We start from the raw sequence: 23,035 nt of genomic DNA on the forward strand, positions 1-23,035 counted from the left end.
TAAAACTGGTTATACTTTACTCGACCACATTTAGTGTATACCAAAATATTTATTTTAAAAATCGAAATAAAGAGTTACTAATGCACTGCCGAATTCTTACAGTTCCAACTTATGTGCATAAATACAACAAATTAAATGTGATAAACAATGAAGACAGCTAGCTCAGCTCAGATCTATAATGTATGGAACACATGAAAGAGATATTGACCTCGACGTCGAAGTTCGTCTATTAATAACCTTTTATTGTAATTAATAAAAATAAAATTGTTATTTGGTCTTTATTGTGTAGCACACATGCGAAAAGTCCCAGAACATCTCTTCCTGTTAATCAGTAAATTACGTAAATAGTTATGGGTTTCATCTTGTCCCAGCCGAGCTTCCAGTTCTGGCCTGTCCAATCTATGTTCTGAATCACTCCTTAGGTTTCCTATTATATCCCGAAAAGGAACTATTTCAATGTAGTCACGATCCTACAAATATAATAGTACTTGGTAAGAGATCAAACTATTATGATTTTTGGTAAATAAAACCTATAAATCCTGATAAAATGCTTAAATATGTTTTGTCCATTCTATCCGTTCAGCATAGTTAATTGTTAATTAAATCTTTGTTCTGTGAACTGGTTTTGGACGGACAAAAGTGTAAAGAGTTGTACTCTAATAACTAAGTGAATAAAGGCGGATGGTTTTGATCTTGTGTTCTTGGTTTGACATGTGCTTTTGAGTTTGTGATATCAAGGGAAATTCTTCCAAACTGTTGTAGTGGTTCATAGCAACACGGTACACTTCAATGCAACAAATGGAAATGCGGGTAGCCTTTCCATTACTTGTCTGAAATAACATTGGCGATTAATGTCTGATTAGTTATTGTTGACAATTGTCTATTTATATAGAACTGTATTGGAAATGTTTATTAAATATATAAAAATGGATCAAATATACGTAGAGATGTATAACTATAAACTAAATCTAAATCATAATCTTTATATCAAACATTTTGGTAACAATATTATGAAAAATATATATATATAATGAATATATTTTATTGTTTATATTGAACTTTTCTCAGAGTGTTTTATTTCTCGCAATTTTGAGTGGGTGTAAATTTCTATGTCTATTTACTTACCGTCTTTAACAAGGAAATTTCATGATTGCTAAGGTACAAAAAATACACTTCTTGAAACGTTCATGTTTCCCATTTTAGCATTCGTGCATCGTTTATCGTGCGTTTTCACATTGTATTGCGTTCGTTTAAACACACGGTAGAAGCGTTCGTTTATCGTGCGTTTGGTGAGCGTTTATTGTGCGTTTGTGAACGTCTCAAGGAGTGTAACACTCTGATCACAAATTTGTTCAAATGTACATAATAGTATATATTGGGTTAAACACAGTTATTTGTATCATACATTCTTCTTTTTATGATAAAAACCGAACCCTGAGAGATATTCTTAATATATAGTTTACTTACCTCTAGTTTAATTATTCCCGCAACCGTTGACACAAATCCTAAGAAGAAAATGACACTATTACGTTTAATGTAGTACATTCTTGAAGTTTTAAATTCAAAAGCAAACTGAACAGTTTTATACAGCAAAGGAATTAGACAGACAATTAATAAAATAAGCAAGAAAAGGTCAGCGCCATGGCACTTCTTCCCTAGAGCAGATTTATTACGAAGTCAAGTATGGTGTCAAATATGACATTTTTGTTTCGACAATTGACATTGACCAGATTGATTAATATTCAACTTGAGTAAATTAGACTGATAGAAAATTGTCTCCTTTCTTACTAATAAACCAAAGGTACAAACAAGTTGAAATCCTTAATCGGGAACATTAAAATGAATTCGCAAAAACCAAGATGTACAAAATAGCAAAAAAGTACTATACAAAGCTATACGAAAACAGGAAACTTTAAAAAGCAAAAACAAAATCATTCAAATTCTTTTCTTCGTAACCCTTACAGTTTGAATATTGTTTAAGAAGAAATGAAAACTTTGTCAAGCTAACTTATATTTGTATTACGGACTACAGATAAATTGATGTTCATAAAAGACGTCGCATTTAATCAAATAAAGCAATTATAACTAAAAAAAAATGTCATTACAACTCTGGTGAATTCTCCGTTTGAAAATTTCAGAACTAAAATAAATAAATTAATTGTATTTGAGACGTGTATTGTTGCGCAATGATTGATTGTTGACTTTTGTATAGCAATCTGCGCCGCAGACCTACAACCACTTCCTTCCTGATCTCTCCGCAGACCTATAATAACTTCCTTCCTGATCACTCTGCTAGCTCATTTGTTATACAGGATATACAGAGTTTGATTATACAGCAGCAGATGAAAACAAACACAACGTATTTGCACCGGAATATATGTTGTGATTATGTGTAAAACTAATTAACGGGATAGATGCCGAATGACGTCGATATTTACGGAAATGTAGAGCTTGGGATTGTAGTTGTTTCAGGTGTATACCTTTACGATTCTGGATTCTCTGTTCTTGTGCTTGATTTAGCGGGAAGTTGCAGATACGGACACATCACGATGGTTTTCAATTGCAAAAATAAAATTGGCAGACATATAGTTGAGCCATTCTGTAACCAGAAATTGTCTGACTGGACACCATTGCAAAAGAGAGAATCAACATGAACTGGCAGCAGGTACGAAGTTGAATATATAGATGTATTTCAAAAATAATTATGCGCTAGTGTGCCTTACAAGCTGATGAAAGATTGCTGCGTGACCTCCAACAAATAAGTTGTATGTATTGCCCTCTTCATATCGTCGTGCCACATCAAGAAAAGTAGTTTATTGACCTGATATATACGTGTGTGTTTGTCTGTGTGTGTGTTTTCAACACGCATGGGCGAGTTATTTTTTTTATTATAACTGCCCTGGTATTAGTGATCAAACAAAAATGGAACAATCATTATTATATATCACCACTGTTTGTTTAGTTGTTACATTTTGTTGCATTCCTACTGGCATACCACGAAAACATGCTATTTTTGCATCTTTCAATTAAACAATATCAAATCATTTGAAAAAAAATAAATTATTTTCATAATTTCGATAAAAATGCAATGTTAAATGCAGTTGTTAACGTGCTATAATTAAGAAACAACCTGTAAGGATTTATAATAATATCATATATTGTAGGCGTAGATTGAAGCTTGTGGATCATGCTTACGACACTGATTATATACAATCATGATTACCATTGACTTTGCCATTAATATTTTACGTTCACCTTTTTTTACTTGACGTCATAAATACTCTATCTTAAATTACTATCAAATAACTATCGAGAATCATAAGTGATTATATACTAAAGGGGCTGTATATTCGATAGTGGGAGCAAGCTCCTGTGTTCCTTTCAATGACATTCCTCCAAATAACTAGAAAATTGAAAAAAAACTAAATTTATACTAATTTTACTTCCATTTTCACTATACTATCACTAAGGAATACTAATATAGTTACCGAAAATCTACGATTTTATGTAAATGTTCCGCCAAAATTTACTTAACTTCATAATCATTACAGTTATCCATATTTTGATTTTGCGTTCTGACGTATCGGTTGGTAAAAAATGATCGTATATTGGCTAGCGATGCAGAAAGAAATTCTTTTTCCATTTACAAGCGCTTATGCACGCACAATATCATAGCAACGTTGAATGTGATACCTACGAGCTTCCACATCATCGCTCAATATAAATGAACAGCCTGCAGCCATTTATTTTTGTAGAATATTGATATATAGTAAAGAGTAATCAAAGGAACCAAGGTTATAGCGGTAATCAAATGAATGTAATTCAGGGACATAGACCAGACATGGAAACATACATACACAACAAAGAACATAAAGTAACTAAAATCATACATTCAAAGTAACAAAAGTAAATGAGCAACTCGGGCTCCACTAAAAAACTGGGAGCACGGACCATTTGCATCGGTAGGGTAAGCGTCCTCTCCTTTTCTAGAAACACCCGCCGAGTTGTTCATAAAAAGTCAAGTCCGGGGTAGACAAACGAGGAAAGGATAACTATGACACGTTGAATAAACCAGTTTTCATGGTGCAGATGGATACAACGTAACGATTCACGACATCATGATGACGACCATAAAACTTCTGTAGTGATGACTTCAATCTTTTAGCAAAATTACCCTGTTCCAGAACCCTAATTGTAAGAATTCTAGCGCGATATAAAGTCTGCATTGTTACGTCAAGCTCTGGCATAACGTATGAGTTATGATATGAAAAATCCACACGCAGGTGCTGAAAGGATGTTGCCACAGACGAAAGGAAAGTTGACAATACGGAAAGAAAAACCATCGCGTTTGTCGTATAGATTGGTCCATAGTTTAACTTTACCATCGATCTCTAAATGTAGGTCAAGACACAAGACTGACGCCACAGTGTCTGTAGTATCCTTTATCTTTAGTTAAGAATTAATATTTTTTCCATTATAATTACCACAATATGTATCAGCATAAAAAGTCACAAAGTCACATTTCCACACATTCATTTAGAAAAGAGGGGAAAATGTATAATAAAATTCGCAAAACTTGTTTGAAAACTTTTTAGAATGTTCCAGTGTATGATGTATTGAAATAAAAATTTAGAATAATAATAAAAAAAAAAGTCAACATAGTGGTAAAATCTTGGTAATTTGACAAAAACGAAAAAAAGTCAAAATCGTTTCATCGAGAAAATTTACAGTCACACTAACAGCCCTAACCCTAGTAGACCGTACCGCACCGATGATGAGTTGTTTTGGATAAAAGAGTTAGATATGTTATCGTCCCTGCGGACAAAGCTTCAAACAGCATTGTATTTGTTTATAAAGCGCATTACCTCAATTGCCTTATTAAGGAATAGGGCGTTGATAGTAACATCCAAGGTAATGCCACATACAGACGTACTAATTTTCATAAAGATGAAATCCTAAATAATCACAAGTCCTGCATGTCTTCTGTCAATATCGAAACAAAATGTGAGCACTTACCCTACTTGTTTTGGATTCACAAACTTCATAAGAATCCATACAAAGAAAGATTTACAGTAGGATCTTCATCTTGCTCCACAAAGCCACAAAGATAATTCATCGTACAAAGATATTGTCCGCAGTGAAGGATTAACAGCAAGCTGATTGCAATACCACCTACTCTCGTAGTGGCATTAATCATATGTGGATACTTAAAAATCTTTTTTCAGAACCCCGTAAAGAATAAGAATTTAAAAGAAGCAAAATCCTTTAACTTTACACACAGATATATTGATAATGTATCAACAACCCTTCTTTTATTAAATGGTTAGCCTCAATATACCCCCAGTGCTCGAGATAAAGGAGACTACAGAAACAGTCTGTTCTGTATATTTTTTGGACCTTCATCTCGAATTTGACAACAGTGGTCATCTCAGCACTAAGATTTTTGATAAAAGAAACATATGGTGTTCATATTTCATGATTCGCTACGCTAACTATTCTGATTTCCTTGTATGCCAGACTCCGGAATTAGGGGTATGAGGAAATGCGTCTTAAAAGGTCTCTTACCAAATCCTTTTTTGTTACTACTTTTATTTCCTCCTTTCTTCGTTTATCCTACAGGTGCACCTGGTCCATGCTCCCAGTTTTTAGTGGAGTCCGAGTTGCTCATTTACTTTTGTTACTTTGTATGTATGATTTTAGTTACTTTATGTTCTTTGTTGTGTATATATGTTTTCCATGTCTGGTCTTTGTCCCTGGATTACATTCTTTTGATTACCGCTATAACCTTGGTTCCCCTGATTACTCTTTCGTTATTCATTTGCATCTTATTGGTTAACATGTTAGATAAATCATAAGCCAAGTACCCTTTGCATCATGTGATTAAAGAAATTTATAATGGGTTAAAGTATTGTATCAATTTACTACATTCAAACCATTCAGCTCAAAATATAACAATCAAAAGATGATCAATATATAAATTAAAAGAAAATGACAAGAAGATTCCAGACCACCGTAGATGATCTTTTATCAAAAATATTTAATTCATTTGATAAAATGACAGAAATGATGAAATGATTGAACGACGATCGTGACATTAAGTGGTATTGAAAATAACAGACACCAGGGAAAACATATGGAAAACATCGATCGGGTCGAACAATCATTTACTTCGAATCCATTAAAGCAAAAAAAGCCGACATTTGGGTTAATCATTCTGTCAAGCAATGTCACCATTAAGTCTCAAAGTTCTAATAGAAATACTAATGGTGGTTTCAGGAATTCATAGTAATGTAAGTACATACATTTATTTCGTCCCATGCGGGTCTGGGTGTCAAATTAATAGGCCCGTGGTGGAATTGGGTAACCCTGGCATGAATATAGCTGAAATATTGCTGCTCCCGCGTTAAACCTTAACAATCAATACATTTATTTCAATATAACGCCATATTATATATATGATATTAAATGGTTTGAAAAACAATAAATCGAACATTTGACTGAGGAAAATATGCTAAAACTTGTTCATAGTAAAAGTAAACTATGATAATTGTCGAGCATGAATACTTGATTTGAAAACAAGGCATAAAATTGTCTTTTCAGAAGTTTGCCAACACACCGGTGATCAATTACAGAACAGCTTTAAATTATTTCTTGAACAACCTAGACAACAGTAAAGCATTGCTGCTTACACCGGAACTGGAAGTACAATCACCATTAAAGATCAAGAAGGAGTGGTTGAAAAGCTTTTTAAAAAACAGTAATAAGAGATGTTCTGGGCTTAGAAGAGAATGTGGACGCCGGAAACGATAATGAGGGTTTTTAACGTCCTTGACTAGCCTGTCGGGTCTCGGGTGGACGGTTTGAGGGTTCATTATTTTAAGCAATGATTAATGATAAACTTATGTCGATAAAATATCATTGCAAAAAAAACTTTCGTTCAATTTTTTCTAAAATTATTTATTCTTATTTATAACATTTTTTTTTGTGTTTTCCCCGTACGCGTCTGACGCAAAAAAGTGATGAAGTAATAGACTTGAGAATTTATGTTTTACGAAATAATTTAAAACATTGTCGTATGTGTTACGTGTACAGTATACTCCACAACACATTTATTCCAAAATTATCTGTCAATATTCTACAACATTCTCATTTTAATATTATCTATCAATACTCTTCAACTTTCTTAATTTTACATTATCAATCAAAATTTTACAACATTCTTATTTCAACATTATGTATCAATATTCTATAACATTCATATTTCAACATTTATTATCAACACAAATATATAATAAATAACATTGTCGTATGTGTTACGTGTACAGTATACTCCACAACACATTTATTCCAAAATTATCTGTCAATATTCTACAACATTCTCATTTTAATATTATCTATCAATACTCTTCAACTTTCTTAATTTTACATTATCAATCAAAATTTTACAACATTCTTATTTCAACATTATGTATCAATATTCTATAACATTCATATTTCAACATTTATTATCAACACAAATATCGAAAAAGTGAGTTTGCAAGGCATTTATCAAAATAAGTCACTGTAGGATTTTCCACTGTTTTTTTCTTTCTCCAGAAATGTTTTGATGTGTAAAATCGGATCATTCACTAACAACTTACAAAACAAATTTACATCAGGTGTATTGTACCATTTTTCACACTTCGGTATTTTATGACGATATGTTTGTGAGTAAATGGTCCGTTTTTACACATCCACAATTAAATCCTGTAATAACAATCCCAAAATATCTCAAACTCATGTTTCTTTTTAATAAAACCGCTAATATGATATTCCTAAACTTCACCTACCGCATCCAAAATGTTCAATTATGAAAGGTTACTGTAGAACCTCGTGATTAAGGACTTCAAGGCTAAGCTGCCTGACTGATCTTACAAAAACTCTCCATTCAAATACTTCTATACTCACAGCTGTCAAAGAGGGTCTCCAGTCCTAAGCAGACGTTTGTTACTCTGCAAAATTCGAAAGATCGAAAAAACCACAATTCAAGATTAATATCAGAAAACAATATATTAAAACCTATGATTTTTCAACTCTGAATCTTTCTATCACCATACTCAGTTAAAATCCCGACTCAAAACATTATACACAAATATGTAATAAATTTGTATTGATTCCTCATAATTTGTAAAAAATAATTCCAAGTCATCTACCAAATACACCAAAAGTGTTTTGAAAATGATGAAAGTTTTGATCGACAACATATGTGTCCAGTGTGGTTGGCGCATTTTTCAACAAACAATCGGCATTTAAAATGGGAACAAATTATGCCCATCTACTTGCTGACATATTCCTGCACTCTTATGAGAATGACTTTAAAGGTGATCTGATCCAAAAGAAGGAACACCGTTTATCTACATCCTTTAATCTCAGTTTCCCGCATATAGATGACGTGATATAGAAATTTGATATCTCGCATATACTCAAAAGAACTTGAGATAAAGGATACTACAGACACTGTGTCAGCCTTATATCATGACCTAAACATAGAGATCAAAAGGTAAATGAAAAATATTGACTAAATTGTACGACAAACGCGATGACTTTTCATTCCGTATTGCCAACTTTTCTTTCATCTGTGGCAACATTTCTTCAGCACCTGCGAATGGAGTTTTCATATTACAACTCATACTTTATGAATTGTCATAACTACCCAGACTTTTTGTATCGCACTTGACTTCTAACAAGTAGGGTTCTGGAACAGGGTAATGTTTCTAAAAGATTGAAGTCATCACTACATAAGTTTTTTGGACGTCATCATGAACTAGTGGAAAATTACGGTGTATCCATCTGCACCATGAAAAATGATTTTGTCAAGGCATCACAGTTTTCCTTTCCTCCTTCGTCTACCCCGGACTTCACTTTTAATGAGCAGAGCTACTCGACGATTATTTCTAGAATAGCAGAGGATGCTTACCCTACCGGCGCACCTGGTCCATGTTCCCAAGTCCGAATTACTCATTTACTTTTGTTCTTTTGCATGTATTTGTTTGGTTTTTCTATGTTCTTTGTCTTTGTTGTGTGTTTCTGTTTTGCTTGTCTGGTCTTCGTCCTTGGATTACATTCTTTTGATTTCCGCTGAAACCTTGGTTCCCATGATTGCTATTTCTTTCCTTTTTGATGCTAAAATATTGAACATTGCAAATGGCGGAATTCAACTGACAAAATAACATGGCTGACAACCTCAATATGTGAAGCAAAACGTACTTGCACAATGATTTATCACGAATGAACTTGACTAGGCATATTTCACTAAACACACCAACATGACATTGCTCCGTATAGCACTATAAACAGTAAAACTAATACGGCTGCATATTTGACAGTGGGATCAAGAGTCTTGGTCCAACTGCATGTTAATGCACAAAAATAGTAATATAAGAAGAGTCATTCTTCACAGGACATGGAAAGTATATAACAAAAATTAAAAGCGACCCCATATATATAAGTAGCGAAGTGGACATTTATGTATGCAAAATTGCAAAAAGGTCATTCACTGAAGAAAAAAACTCACCGAAAAACGATGCTGGTTCTATCTACAGTCAACATATTTATAAGTAACCAATGTATTTTTGCTAAGAGATATGTATTATAGGGAATATATACTGAGGTCAACTTACAAATGTTTAATAATAAAAAAATCTCTATTAAAATAAACATATATCATGTAAATTGATATCTGAACGTATGATAGATGTAGTGATCGCGCAGCAAAGGCCAGGAACCTTTAACAATACATGAAAAATGTGTGCTTTTCTGATACGAGCAGGAAACATTTACCTGATTTCTTTTGAAAAAAACTAGTTTTCAAAGGTCCAGCATCCCAATTTCTCATGGGCTGTCATTTGAAATATTTTGTATACATTCCTTGAATTTGAAAAGTTATACCATGATCGCCAGTAAATGGTAGGTAAAGATATCAAAGAAGCTCTAGCATACACAAAATGCAATCCCATCTCTGATAAAGGTTTTTGTTCCCTTCGTATCTACAATAGAGGTTGGAGATTTGTGACAAAATGCGAATTCGTGTATAAATAGATGACTACCCCTTCAAATACTGCGAATTCGTGTATAAATAGATGACTACCCCTTCAAATACTGCGAAGGGAAATGCACATTAAACGGATTCCATGTTCATCACGTCAGTTATATTTTCACAATTATGTATACAGGTAAACGATTGGAGATTTTAGGTAAATTCTGAATTTCAAAGAGGACAAAAAATGGGGAAATTCCAGACCGTCTATATATGCTCTTTTATAAATCATATGTGACGTTATCTGATAAAATGCATCAATTGGTAAATTGCATGAATGACAGACAGTTGTCATAATGATGACATTTGAAAATATATGGTCCATGGAAAATATTCGTAGATAGAACAATCATTTACTTCAAATCTTTTTAGGAAAGGTGACACGAAATACTGCCACGAAATAGGTTAAAGATACGTCATTTTAATTCCGCGTCTGTTCCAATTTCTTGCCTCTCTATGAATTGTTTCGTTATCATATTCCTGGGATATATGAGGGCAACTATTTTGCTGTACCTGCCTATAATGTTGTTTTTGGGACCAGATGCAACCTGTCCTGTGATGTGACAGTCTCCTTGTTTTTCATTGAAGATCCTTGGCCGGTCTTGAACTGTTTTATTTTGTACGAATGCGGTTGTTGTCCCTTTGGTATATCCATTCTTTCCATTCTGGTTATTTCAATATAAATTATTTTAGTAGTTTTCTTTCCATCATAGTAGAATTGCGATTCAATTCCATTTGTTCTGAAAAAAGAAATATTTTCATTCAAGAATGTTTTAAATTTTCCTCTTTTTTGTGTTTATTAGAATAACAGTTGTTTTTTCGTGAACAATTCATTATAAATAATGGCATTCTTCCTTAACTACTCAATGTCTATTGAGAAACATTTATGGGAAAATGAGCATGAGGCTTGATACCTATTGTCAGTTGCTTGCAAAATATATATATATATATTTGTCAATAATAATCCAACATGATTGAGTAATCACAATATTTTAGTCACTAGTACTTTCATGCCTTGTGGCAATCTTCAGGTGAATAATATGACTACGTTGTTAACGGTAACGTTTATGTGACGTTACAACAGTTATATAAAGGGGAATGAATTACTGTCCATTCAACGATGGTTTAAACTTTTCGATAAAACGTTTTTCTTTTAATTTTCGACGACCCTCATCGGAGGATTTTATTTCATAAAAGGTAAATATTTTAAAACACCCGCCGGCACAAGTGTCAATGTGCGCACTAAGAGGTATATATCGGAAGGCGGGTTCTCTAATTTGTTGTCTATGCACACGCATTCTGTCAAATAGATGGTCACCTGTTTGGCCAATGTACATTTCGCTGCAATTTCCACATTGTATGCAGTAGATCAGGTTTTCTGTCTTGCAAATCATGTAAGCGTTGATGAAAATTGTATTTCGATTCGGAGTTGAAATTCAATGACATGGTTTGATTTATTCACATATCTTACAACGTTTATCATTACATTTTGACACTGCAAATTGTTCTTTGTCACCATCAGGATCGAACCTTGCTTTTGTTAATAGTCTTTTTAAATTTTTCGGCTGTCTTTTACTTTTATTTAAAGTATTTTCATTGATATGTCTTTTCAATGAGGCACTTCTCGCTATTATCGGCAGTTTCGATTTAGCTATGTGGAAAGGGTAATCAAGGGAACCAAGGTCATAGCGGTAATCAAAAGAATGTAATCCAGGGACAAAGACCAGACATGGAGAACAGACATACACAACACAGAACATAAAGTAACTAAAATCATACATACAAAGTAACAAAGGTAAATGAGCAACTCGGACTCCACTAAAAACTTGGAGCATGGACCAGGTGCACCGGTATATTTGTATTGTGCGGGTTGTGAGTTATAACCAATGGAATTACAGAATGATCAGATTCTTCCCGGCTTTTAGTTGTACGAATAATTTTTACTGGTATTTCTTTCGCTCGTTGAATACTGTGAGTTACTAATGATTGGGGATATTTCTGATTTCTTAAAAATATTGTTAACTCTTCTAACCGCTGATCCCGCGTTTCGGAATCTGTACCTACTGCACAGATCTTGCGTGCTAAACAATACGGGATATTTCTTTTGGTATGTGTTGGATGATAGGATCTAAAATCAAGGTATTGGTGGGTGTCCGTACCTTTTCAGAAAATATCAGTAGTAATTGTTCCATTATTGTTGATAAATAAAATATCCAAAAACGACAAATTTGTACGACTGTTTTCACGGGTAAATTTAATCGAACTATGGAAGTGATTCAGAATATCCGTGAATTTATTCAACATATCTTCTGAATAGTTCCAAATAATAAAACAACCATCAAGAAAGCGTTTCCATGAATTTTCAATATAATTTGCGAACCTTTCATTGAATTCGTTTTCAACTTTCTGATATAGTTTTTGACCAAGGTTTCCCATCACAAGTGTTGAATACGTGGGTGCAAACTTGGTTTCCATAGACGTTCCACGAATTTGTTTATAATTTTTTCCATCAAAGAAAAATGAATTGTTTTCTAATATCAATTTTACTGCATCCAATATAAAATCAACAGAAAAACGATCTGGGGTAACATTTCTATGTTTTTCAACCCAGTATTGGACGGCTGTAATTCCGAGATCCTGTGGAATGTTTGTGTATAAGTTGGTCACATCAAAACTAACAAGTATTGAATTTGGATCAATATTACTTGGTAGATGATTTAGAAAATCGATATCGTCTCGAATGTAGCTAGGAACAAAATGACAAAGTGGTTTAAGGATTATATCGATAATTTTACTGAGACGGTGCACCTGATCCATGCTCCAAATTTTTTGTGGAGTCCGAGTTGCTCATTTACCTTTGTTACTTTGTATGTATGATTTTAGTTACTTTATGTTCTGTGTTGTGTATGTCTGTTCTCCATGTCTGGTCTTTGTCCCTGGATTACATTCTTTTGATTACCGCTATAACCTTGGTTCCCTGGATTACCCTTTCCATATAGCTAAATCGAATCTGCCGATAATAGCAAGAAATGCCTCATTGAAAAGACATATCAATGCAAATACTTTAATTCAAAGTAAAAGACAGCCGATAAATTTAAAAAGACTATTAACAAAAGCAAGATTCGATCCTGATGGTGACAAAGAACAATTTGCAGTGTCAAAATGTAATGATAAACGTTGTAAGACATGTTATTCAATTTCAACTCCGAATGGAAATACAATTTTCACCAACGCTAACATGACTTGCAAGACAGAAAACCTGATCTACTGCATACAATGTGGAAATTGCAGCAAAATTTACATTGGCCAAACAGGTGACCATCTATTTGACAGAATGCGTGTGCATGGACAACAAATTAGAGAACCAGCCTACCGATATATACCTCTTAGTGCGCACATTGACACTTGCGCCGGCGGGTGTTTTAAAATATTTACCTTTTATAAAATGAAATCCTTCGATGAGGGTCTTCGAAAATTAAAAGAAAAACGTTTTATCGAAAAGTTTAAACCATCGTTGAATGGACAGTAATTCATTCCCCTTTATATAACTATTGTAACGTCACATATACGTTACCGTTAACAACGTAGTCATATTGTTCTCCTGAAGATTGCCACAAGGCATGAAAGTACTAGTGACTAAAATATTGTGATTACTCAATCATGTTGGATTATTATTGACAAATATATACTTTGATTTGCCGATGACCTAGTGTCAAAATTCTGTTATATATCTGCGAAGCACACAGTAGAAAGTTAATCTATGTTCAACATTTAAATTTCAATCGGAAATTTTCAACCAGGATATTATAGAATATACCCCGCAGAGGGTAAGTATATGAACATTCAGACGATGCTTTAACAAAAACGTCATTGAAGTTATTGTTGCAGAGTTCACAAAGTTTGATGTTTTTGTCGTGTACAGTAATATTAAGTGGAACACACGCCTTACAGTTCTATTCGAGATGAAGGATACTACCGCATGTTTGCCATTGTCACATCTTGAACATTGTTTGTCCATCTTTAAAAAAAGGAAAAGATTCCATACTTTTGAAGTATCAAAGATACCTTAGATGAACCCGGAAGAGTCGCATGTGAACAGTCTGTTCGTTAAGGTAAAATGTTACAATCTTAACGACAGAGTTTTTCCCAGAAATATAACTTTTAACTTTTTGATTTCTCACTAAAAGTTCGAAGGCTTAACATTCTTACACAGATATCTGATCATGCCTTGTCGGAAACCGCTGAAAATGTTTGGCTACAAAATGCTGAAATTTTGTCAAGAGTTAAATGTCTTGATTCCTAAGAGCATGTTTATGAAATAAAACAAAAAAAAAACATGAAAAAAATCAACATTTAATCCAGGTGCAACTTTGGAAAAGTGATCAAATGAGTTATATGTTTGAATGATATCCATATAAATACACATTGGGCATATAAAAAATCTCTCTGACTTTTATATTTTTAGAAACAATGTTTTCTAAATTTAGAAAAAATTATAGTATAGTGTATCTCCAAACTGTGTATGTGTTTTTTAATCAAATCAAAGAAATTGACACGATGCCCAGGGTATGAAATAATCACACGTAGTGTTGTTCAATGAGTAACCCTTTTTTGGAGTATATAGTAAACGTGAAAGCCTACACATCTCTGTATTATGCTTTAATCAATTCATTAAGGACTATATTTTGATTCTTTACATGGTCTAGCTTTGCAAATGACTAATAGTTATTCTTTTAGTTGCTTAAAGATAGCTGGTTTTAAGTTGGAATATCAACAAACACTCATTTGAAATACAAAGAAAGTATTAATTTTCTTGGAAAATCATATGTCTTGATTATTACATTGAACTTTACGACCTTTTCAAGATGCAGAAATTATTTCATGATACATGAATTTACTGTTTTTCTCAATAAAAATATACTTCTGAGAATTGTTGAATCTCTTATCTGACATTCTTGAATTACCTCTCTTTTATTTTCATCATCATTTCGTTTGATAATTACAGTGTATCCATCTGCACCATGAGAACCGATTTGTTCAACGTGTCAAAGTTTTCCTTTCCTCTTTCGTCTACCCCGGAATTGACTTTTAATGAGTAGCAACTCGACGATGTTTCATGAAAAGAAAAGAATGCTTAGCCTACTGGTGCACCTGGTCCATACCCCAAATTTAAAGTGAAGTCCAAGATGCTCATTTACTTTTGTTTGTTTGTTTGTTTGTTTGTTTGTTTTTTTTGTTACGCATTATTTTTATTATTTTATGTTCTTTTTGTAAGTGTCTGTTTTCCTTGTCTGGTCTTTGTCTGGATTGCGTTCTTTTGATTTCAGTTAGCATGTGATACCATTTGATAAAAAATGGTGGAAAGAAACACCCTTGTAAATTCTACCTTTTCCAAATTATATCTATCAACTGACATCTTGAACTTCATTCTGGATGGATCATGTTTGTTTGTTTGTTTGTTTATTGGGGTTTAACGTCCGAGCAACAATATTTCAGCTATATTCAGACAATGAACATGAAATGGATGATAAAATGAACATGAAATGAAAAAAAAAGGATGGGACACAAGGACAATAGGGTCGACAAATTTTGATTGCCATTGGAAAAAGGGGGGATGGGTAAGGTCGGGCAATTTAGCCTCCTGTGGCGGAGCGCAAAGGTTCCTACTCCTATCGAATACCACAGCAGGGTTCTTTAACGTGCGAAGAACGTGGCATCTTTCCCAACACGGTGCACCACTATGGTTTGCGGTCAGGTTTTCCGTATTATAGCCTGACAACCCCAGCATGTAACACGCCAGGGGTACCCCATTCCACCACCTGGGGCACACATCCCAGTTGCTCTGTGGGCAGAGCGCCCTAGCCCCTGGCTAGGGTTCTGAGCATGGATCATGTTGGAAAAATTGTGCCTTTTCTTTCTAATCTGAATTAATGAATCTGTTTTTTTATACGATCGCAAAAAGTGAGGTCGTATATTGGTATAGTGTTGTCATTTTCGTAATTATGTTGTCGTCCGTATGGTTTTCGTGCAATAACTTGCATATTGGTTGGTTTGTTTTCATAGAATCTTATAACATGGTTACAAACTACAAAAGGAAAGTTGGTTTTGGTTTTTAGGATGATAGATCAACCGTATTAAAATTTGGGGCGAAAAAGGGTCCTAAAACAAGCATTTCATAGAATTCATATATATAACTCCAGTAAAAGCAAAGGAATGTCTATGATATTGTTCTAGAATAGTCTGTACCACTATGGACTTGGACTGATTAAAGGGGTAAAGACTTGAAATTTTCAGAAATTAGGGCCATAACCGGGGACCAAAACATGAATTTTCTTGATGTCCATACTGTAACTTTACTTTTTTTTTTAATTTGGTTTAAATTTGAATATTTTTAATTGGATACTATATGATTTCAGATACGGGGTACATCTAATGGTTTTTGAGTTTTTAGGGGTTAATGGGACCAAAAAAAATCCTTGGTCCTATATCAAAAGGATTTTTAGTATTGGATACCTTATGAAAATACCTGTCAGCTTTTTTTTATCAGATTTAAGATATATCGTATGATTTTCGAGTTATAAGAGGTCAAAGGGGCCATATCCCCAATATTCAACTTCTTAATTTTTAATTAAAGTTTTATCCTATAGTGTTTCCAGCTGTTGAGTCTATTATGAATTGTAAGTCCCTATACTTAAGTGTGTCAAAACTACACTTGTATCTACACTTGTAGTCATTCCCTCAAAAGGATTAAGTCAGTTCCTAGCATGAACATTGGCACAATTCTAAGCAGATCAACATTAAGTTATCTCTCTTTCTTCCCATCCACCACAGAATGCCAACTTTGGTGACGCTTAGATACTGAGGATCTCCTTGGTAGCATTTCGGACACAACAGCGAGTGTTTGGTCACCATATAATGTCATTGAAGTCACACATTTCTGGAGAAGTCAATACAATGTAATGTAGTTTAAAAATAAGGCAAGTTAATCTTACATTGCCCAATGAAAGCCTACTTACGGATGAAAAAGCATACAAAAATTTCACCACAATATAGTTTACATGTATTAGTAACAGCAAATGGTTTAATTAGTGACGGAAATCGGCAGTAACTGGAGTACCTCTATGTATTTGTTTCCCTTATGGACATGTAGTGTGAAAACCTTTAAAGTGTTGCAACACCCGCAGTCAAATTTGATAGTTTTGAAACTTCTTTTTATGTCCCGTTTGGTTTTAATGTTCTTCAACATTTTATGATTTGGATTCGCAACAAATTTGGCCTTGTGAGTACCCGATGAAGCTAATTGTAGAAGTACTCATTTTGTACGCTGTAATAAAGGAACCAGTTTTATTGGACATTCAACAGATAATTCAACAAAAGAAAAAAATGTATGATATTTATAATATGTAATACTAGTACACAGTAAATTAACCATACAGAATTGTTACAGTTTTTGGCATCATATTTAGTTAACAACCAAAAGTGCATTCTGTTCCGTTCTCTTTAAGTAAAAGTAGAATTTTTCTCTATTTTTGATTAAAATCTTGAAATAATTACATAGCCAATTATCATTTGTTAAAACATCAGTTTGGGATACGTGAAAATAGTACATTATATACATAAATCTTTATTACTCAAATGTAAGAAAAACAAAAATCTAACAATATCCTAATTTTTCGTGATTTCTGACTATATATAATACAATTGTATTGTTCCTAAAAACATTCTATGTACTTTGTTTAACAAAAACAACTGCATCAATAAGTTTTTAGGGGGTATTAGAGATTTTGAAGAATTTGGAATTTTGAGGTTTTTAGGGGTAGGGGTGATTTTTTTTATATTTTAAACTTCACATTATATCATCAAGGCATATGCATATCTTAAAAGATGTAGTCATACATTCTAACCCCTATGAAACCTTGTTGAAGATAAATATTTGAAAAGTATATCTCAATAACATTATAGGAATATCAAGTACTTAAACTGTCCCAAGCCAGGAATTTCTGGCCTCTGTATGTCTTGTTTCGTTTTCACCTTTTATTTTACTTGAGTATACAGGGGCAACTGTTTTGATGTACCTTTGTATAATGATGTTTTGAGGCCTGTCCTGTGGAGTGAGGGTTTCCTCGTCGTTCATTGAAGAACAATGGGTGGCCTTGGGCTGATATTTTTATCCCGATGACGTTATCTCATTTGCATATTCAGCATACTTATTCTCGTTATATTTACAGTATCAAGAACAATATCTTATATATTATCCAGACTTGTGTATAACAAATCAATGTCATTACAGTTAGTTTCAAAACCTTTAAGTAGTTAGTATGGAGGTTCCAAAAGCATTTTTGGTAAGTTTTAGTGTCGGTAATAATCTTATGACACCCCGGTAATGTTAAGTAGGCCCTGATGTCAATATGTAGATTTCCTCGGACTTGACTTTTTATGAGCAACTCGGCGGGTGTTTCTAGAAAAGCAGAGGACGCTTACCCTACCGGTGCACCTGGTCCATGCTCCCAGTTTTCAGTGGAGTCCGAGTTGCTCATTTACTTTTGTTACTTTGTATGGATAATTTTATTTCCTTTATATTCTTTGTTGTGTATGTCTGTTTTCCATGTCTGGTCTTTGTCCCTGGATTATATTCTTTTGATTACCGCTATAACCTTGGTTCCTTGATTACTCTTCCAGATACTTTTAGGCAACGCACAATTGGTAAGTGGTCTGACGTTGAACTAAACATGTGCTCTTACAGAATTTTATAGAGTTTTACATGTCTAACAAGTGATTCTTGAACAAAAATGGAATCGAGATTAGTGCATTTCAAGGGTAATGTGTAAAATGGGTCTTTAAAAGGTATAAATTTAATGATATAATTATGGTGAAATGAATACCTCTTTGCAAATTGTAAAATTTTACATGAGCTTATCAGTGCAGTATGTATTATCTGCCATAGAAAATGCATTAAAGTCACCAGCAATAGTTATACTCCTATAATCATTTTATTGTAATATTTGTTCATCAAGAACACTGAACACTTCTCTAAAACTCTGAATTGAACCTTCACAACACCTAAGGATATGACAACCAAGAGATATTGGGCAATGCTTAATAAATTCTTAACTCTCGCAGTATACGGTTAAGTTTTGTCGTGTTTAACGACACTCATTTCTGTGCGCTTCTGAAATATCAAGAGATGTTATGCCGTACATTTTGTGCGTTGAGATTGTTGTCATAAAAGAATAACGTAATGACAGAGATGCTATTATCACCACAACTGTATCATTCCAATTTACAAAGTTTACAGACGTCGTCTCTCAATGTGTGTGCAACCATAAAAGAGCTTCATTCTAACGTTGATGTACCAAATAAAGAATAGGGCATGCTCAAGCAAGGGGTTGACTTTTATTCCGTTGGGTCGCTTATGATAGGTACCCTGAGACGATAATTTGTATAGAGCTGATTTTCACAGATCTACCTGCAAACATACTAAGCAAATATCTTTCTCTTTCTTTTTTGGTTAGTATATTTCAAAAATAACCTGCACAAATCTTAAGAAATGTCTTTCAATCTTTCAATCAATGTATTACATGATAATATTCCAAGGGACAATATCTAACAAATAGATGTTTTGTTAATAGTAAATTAAGCTCTTTGAAAAAGCGAAAGTGCAGATTCACAATAAAAAGGTTTTGGATTTGAATAGTTTGAAAAAGGATATTGATGTACTGACCCATTCCTAACGGATACTTACTAAAATCCAGTATAAATTTGTGTGATTGTTTGTCAAGTTAGCAACACAATATGAATATTGGTTTGTACTTGATAAGACATGTATATTTCATGTTATATACTATATATTAAAACTAATTTTTATCATTTGACTATCAAATCATATATGTATATTTAATCAAGTTTGTTTCACTCATTATTGAAATCTGTAACTTGTTTGTTTTTGACAGCAATCCATTCTTCTACAGAATATAAATCTTTCAATACCTTTATTCATAGTACAGATATTAAGTACTTTTTTGTTGCGTTCTTCTTTTCAAATGCTAGTAGAGTATATTTATTGATATTTGGTTTTTTGGGGTTTTTTTTGTTTGTTTGTTTGTTTGTTTGTTTTTGTTTATTTGTTTTTGTGACGCGTAAAACAAAATTTATAAGTAAAATTACAAAGCTGAAATACTTGATATATTATTTGGAATTGATTAAAAAATACCATGAAAATAGCATTGAATTAGAGGAAATATTATAATATTAAAACATAACCTATTGCATGGGTTCGTTTTTTTACTATGATTGTCTTTCATCCGTTGTATTATACTAATTACAGTTTCTAACAAGAAAACCCTATCTTGAATTATACAGATTACTTGTTTTTTTATTTCATTTATTTATTTATTTTCTAAAACACATGAATTGAGACAGAGGTAACTTAAAACTTCGATAGGGAAAATATCAAGAACCCGATATTGATTCATCAAATACGAAAATTAAATTCAATGGAACCACACCATACTTACAAATTTGTTGCTTTGGTGACTAATTTATATTCTGATGTGATTTGTAGAGCTACATCTTATATAAGACTTCGATGCAACCGATTTATTGCCAGAGTTTGAAACAAAATATAAAGATTGTACATACTTGGAAAGCAGATGATTGAATAAATAACGGATTTTGATTGTAGGAATCTATCTAGATTTATTATCCAAAAATAATGTTTACCTTTTTTTTCTTTTTTATAATTTTCATACTCGTTTTCAAAGGGAAGATCATTTCGGGAAAATGTCCTGTAGAAATGTAAATGGAACTTAAGCAATTTTATATTACTAAAAAATGTGGCCCACAATTTTTGGTTTTGTTTATTTTTGTTTTTTGTTTTTTGTTTTTATTTTGTTTTTGTATTTGATTTGTTTCGTTTTGTCCTTTTTTCTGTAATGAATAATCACTGTTCTTAAGTGATTTTTTTTAATATATACCAGTTTTCAATAGTAAGAGACGCAGTGTTGTAAGAAATCGCTATTCTAAGGTTCAATAATCTCGAAAATAAATTCGGTGACCTATGTTTTCATCTTAGAATTTTACATTATGTTTATTCAAGTTCATCTTTGAGAAAGAGTAAACAATCTACTAAACGTATTAGTTATGATCTACCTTACTACTGAAAAATCAAACTTTTGAGGTAATGAAAACCTCTCAGGTTATTTCCACATGTGCACCATACACATTGAGGTTATTTTAAACAGACAAAAAATAAAACAGTCATTCCCAATATATTAATTGAGGTAGCCGTTACTGAACAGACATAATGTCGTAATCATATGTACAGGAAGCACTACCTTGTAGAGATAACATCGTAATTACACACTCAAGAAAGGCTATGGCCGTTGTATGTATTGTTTCGTTTTCACTGTATGTTGCTGGAGTATTTGGGACAACTATTTTACTGTACCTGTGTATAATATTTCTTTGAGCCCAGCTGCAGCCTACCCTAAATTTAAGGGTTTCTTCATTGTTCATTGAATACCCATTGGTAACTTTAAGCCGACATTTTTCAACCCGATGGGGTTGTCTCTTTGACATATTCAACATATCAATTTTCGGTATATGAGATAATATACATTTTTATCTAACCAGAAAACGTGTATATCTCAAATTAAATAATTTGAAAAGGCATGATTTATTTGGAAGAGTAATCAAGGGAACCAATGTTATAGCGGTAATCAAAAGAATGTAATCCAGGGACAAAGACCAGACATGGAAAACAGACATACACAACAAAGAATATAGAGTAAATAAAATCATACATACAAAGTAACAAAAGCAAATGAGCAACCCGGACTCCACTAAAAACTGGACTAGGTGCACCGATAGGGTAAGCGTCCTCTGCTTTTCTAGAAAAACCCGCCGAGTTGCTCATAAAAAGTCACGTCCGGAGTAGACGATAGAGGAAAGGAAAAACATATATGATAAATAAGGTCGTTGGGAATCGTTCATCTTCCAGGAGCTGGAAGTTGTAGCATTGTATTATTTGGAATAGGTACTTACCTGTAAAATGATTACGTCCCCTTGTTCTATATCAAAACAGGGTAAACTAAAGATAAAATTGACGAGTGTGTGGTTAACCACAAAATGTGAGGACTGTGTATCGAATAAAGGTTTTAAATGCATTAGCGAAGGAGAACTTTAACATACATGGTGAATTGTAAATACTTAAATTCAAAATAGAAAAAGAAAAAAAAAACATTCAAAAGTCACCATAGGTCTTCAACAAGTGTGAACAAACACACCTATAAGCTAGCTCTAAAATACCATGACAACAATAATTCATTGTAAAGATTGGTGACGGGCATTAAATCTGCGATGGGGATAAACTGGTTTTATATGGTTTAAAACATCCCCTTTTAATGAACTCTACACAACAGATGCGCTAGGCAAATGAAGCAAGCACTCTGTTATAATTTGTAAAATCATCAACCTTTTAAACATCTGTAAAGAAATAAAACCTCAACACAGAAGAATAAAAATAGGAGAAATGAAAGTACAGAGGGTACGTCAAGGTTCTTCGTGATATTCTCCATATTTCGTCGTTTCGTTAGTATATCCCCAACGGACACATATGGTGTCAATGATAAGCGTTGACCTGTTGTTTGTTCTGGATAGATTTATACAATAAAATTGAGTGTCAATTACAAATAGGATATTGTAGACTTCTTGCATGTTATAGTGCTACATTATATGTAATTCGCCAACAAATAGGTTATTGTAGACTTATTGAGTGTTATAGTAGTGCATTGTATGGTATTCACCAATTGGTTTTAGTTTGTTAGATTTAACAAAACTATTTCCATAACAAATAAATCAAATATTCATGATGGCATTTGATTAGAATAGACGCTATTGCAATAAATGGCACTAAATTTATTATACACTTCATAACTGTCACGCGTGGCATTACTAAGTGAT

At 33.1% G+C, this 23,035-nt stretch overlaps 2 long non-coding RNA genes across 3 annotated transcripts; one reads left to right on the plus strand and one right to left on the minus strand.

Annotated features, from left to right (window-relative positions):
* On the minus strand, positions 1-1,598 carry LOC148599024 (uncharacterized). The gene is made up of 2 exons (XR_015918534.1): positions 1,468-1,598; positions 1-470 (listed from the first exon to the last, which is right to left on the minus strand). It is a non-coding gene; the product is annotated as an uncharacterized LOC148599024 (long non-coding RNA).
* Positions 1,599-2,210: 612 nt separating this feature from the next.
* Positions 2,211-7,229, plus strand: LOC148599025 (uncharacterized). 2 transcript variants are annotated; one of them, XR_015918524.1, is made up of 2 exons: positions 2,211-2,665; positions 6,601-7,229. It is a non-coding gene; the product is annotated as an uncharacterized LOC148599025 (long non-coding RNA). The 2 variants fall into 2 exon arrangements; XR_015918523.1 differs by lacking the exon at positions 2,211-2,665 and adding an exon at positions 6,173-6,290.
* The last annotated feature ends 15,806 nt before the right edge of the window (positions 7,230-23,035 follow it).

Source organism: Perna viridis, chromosome 14 (genome assembly GCF_037379345.1).
Source record: "Perna viridis isolate PV_CMFRI_1.1 ecotype Kerala chromosome 14, ASM3737934v1, whole genome shotgun sequence".
Classification (NCBI taxonomy): domain Eukaryota; kingdom Metazoa; phylum Mollusca; class Bivalvia; order Mytilida; family Mytilidae; genus Perna; species Perna viridis.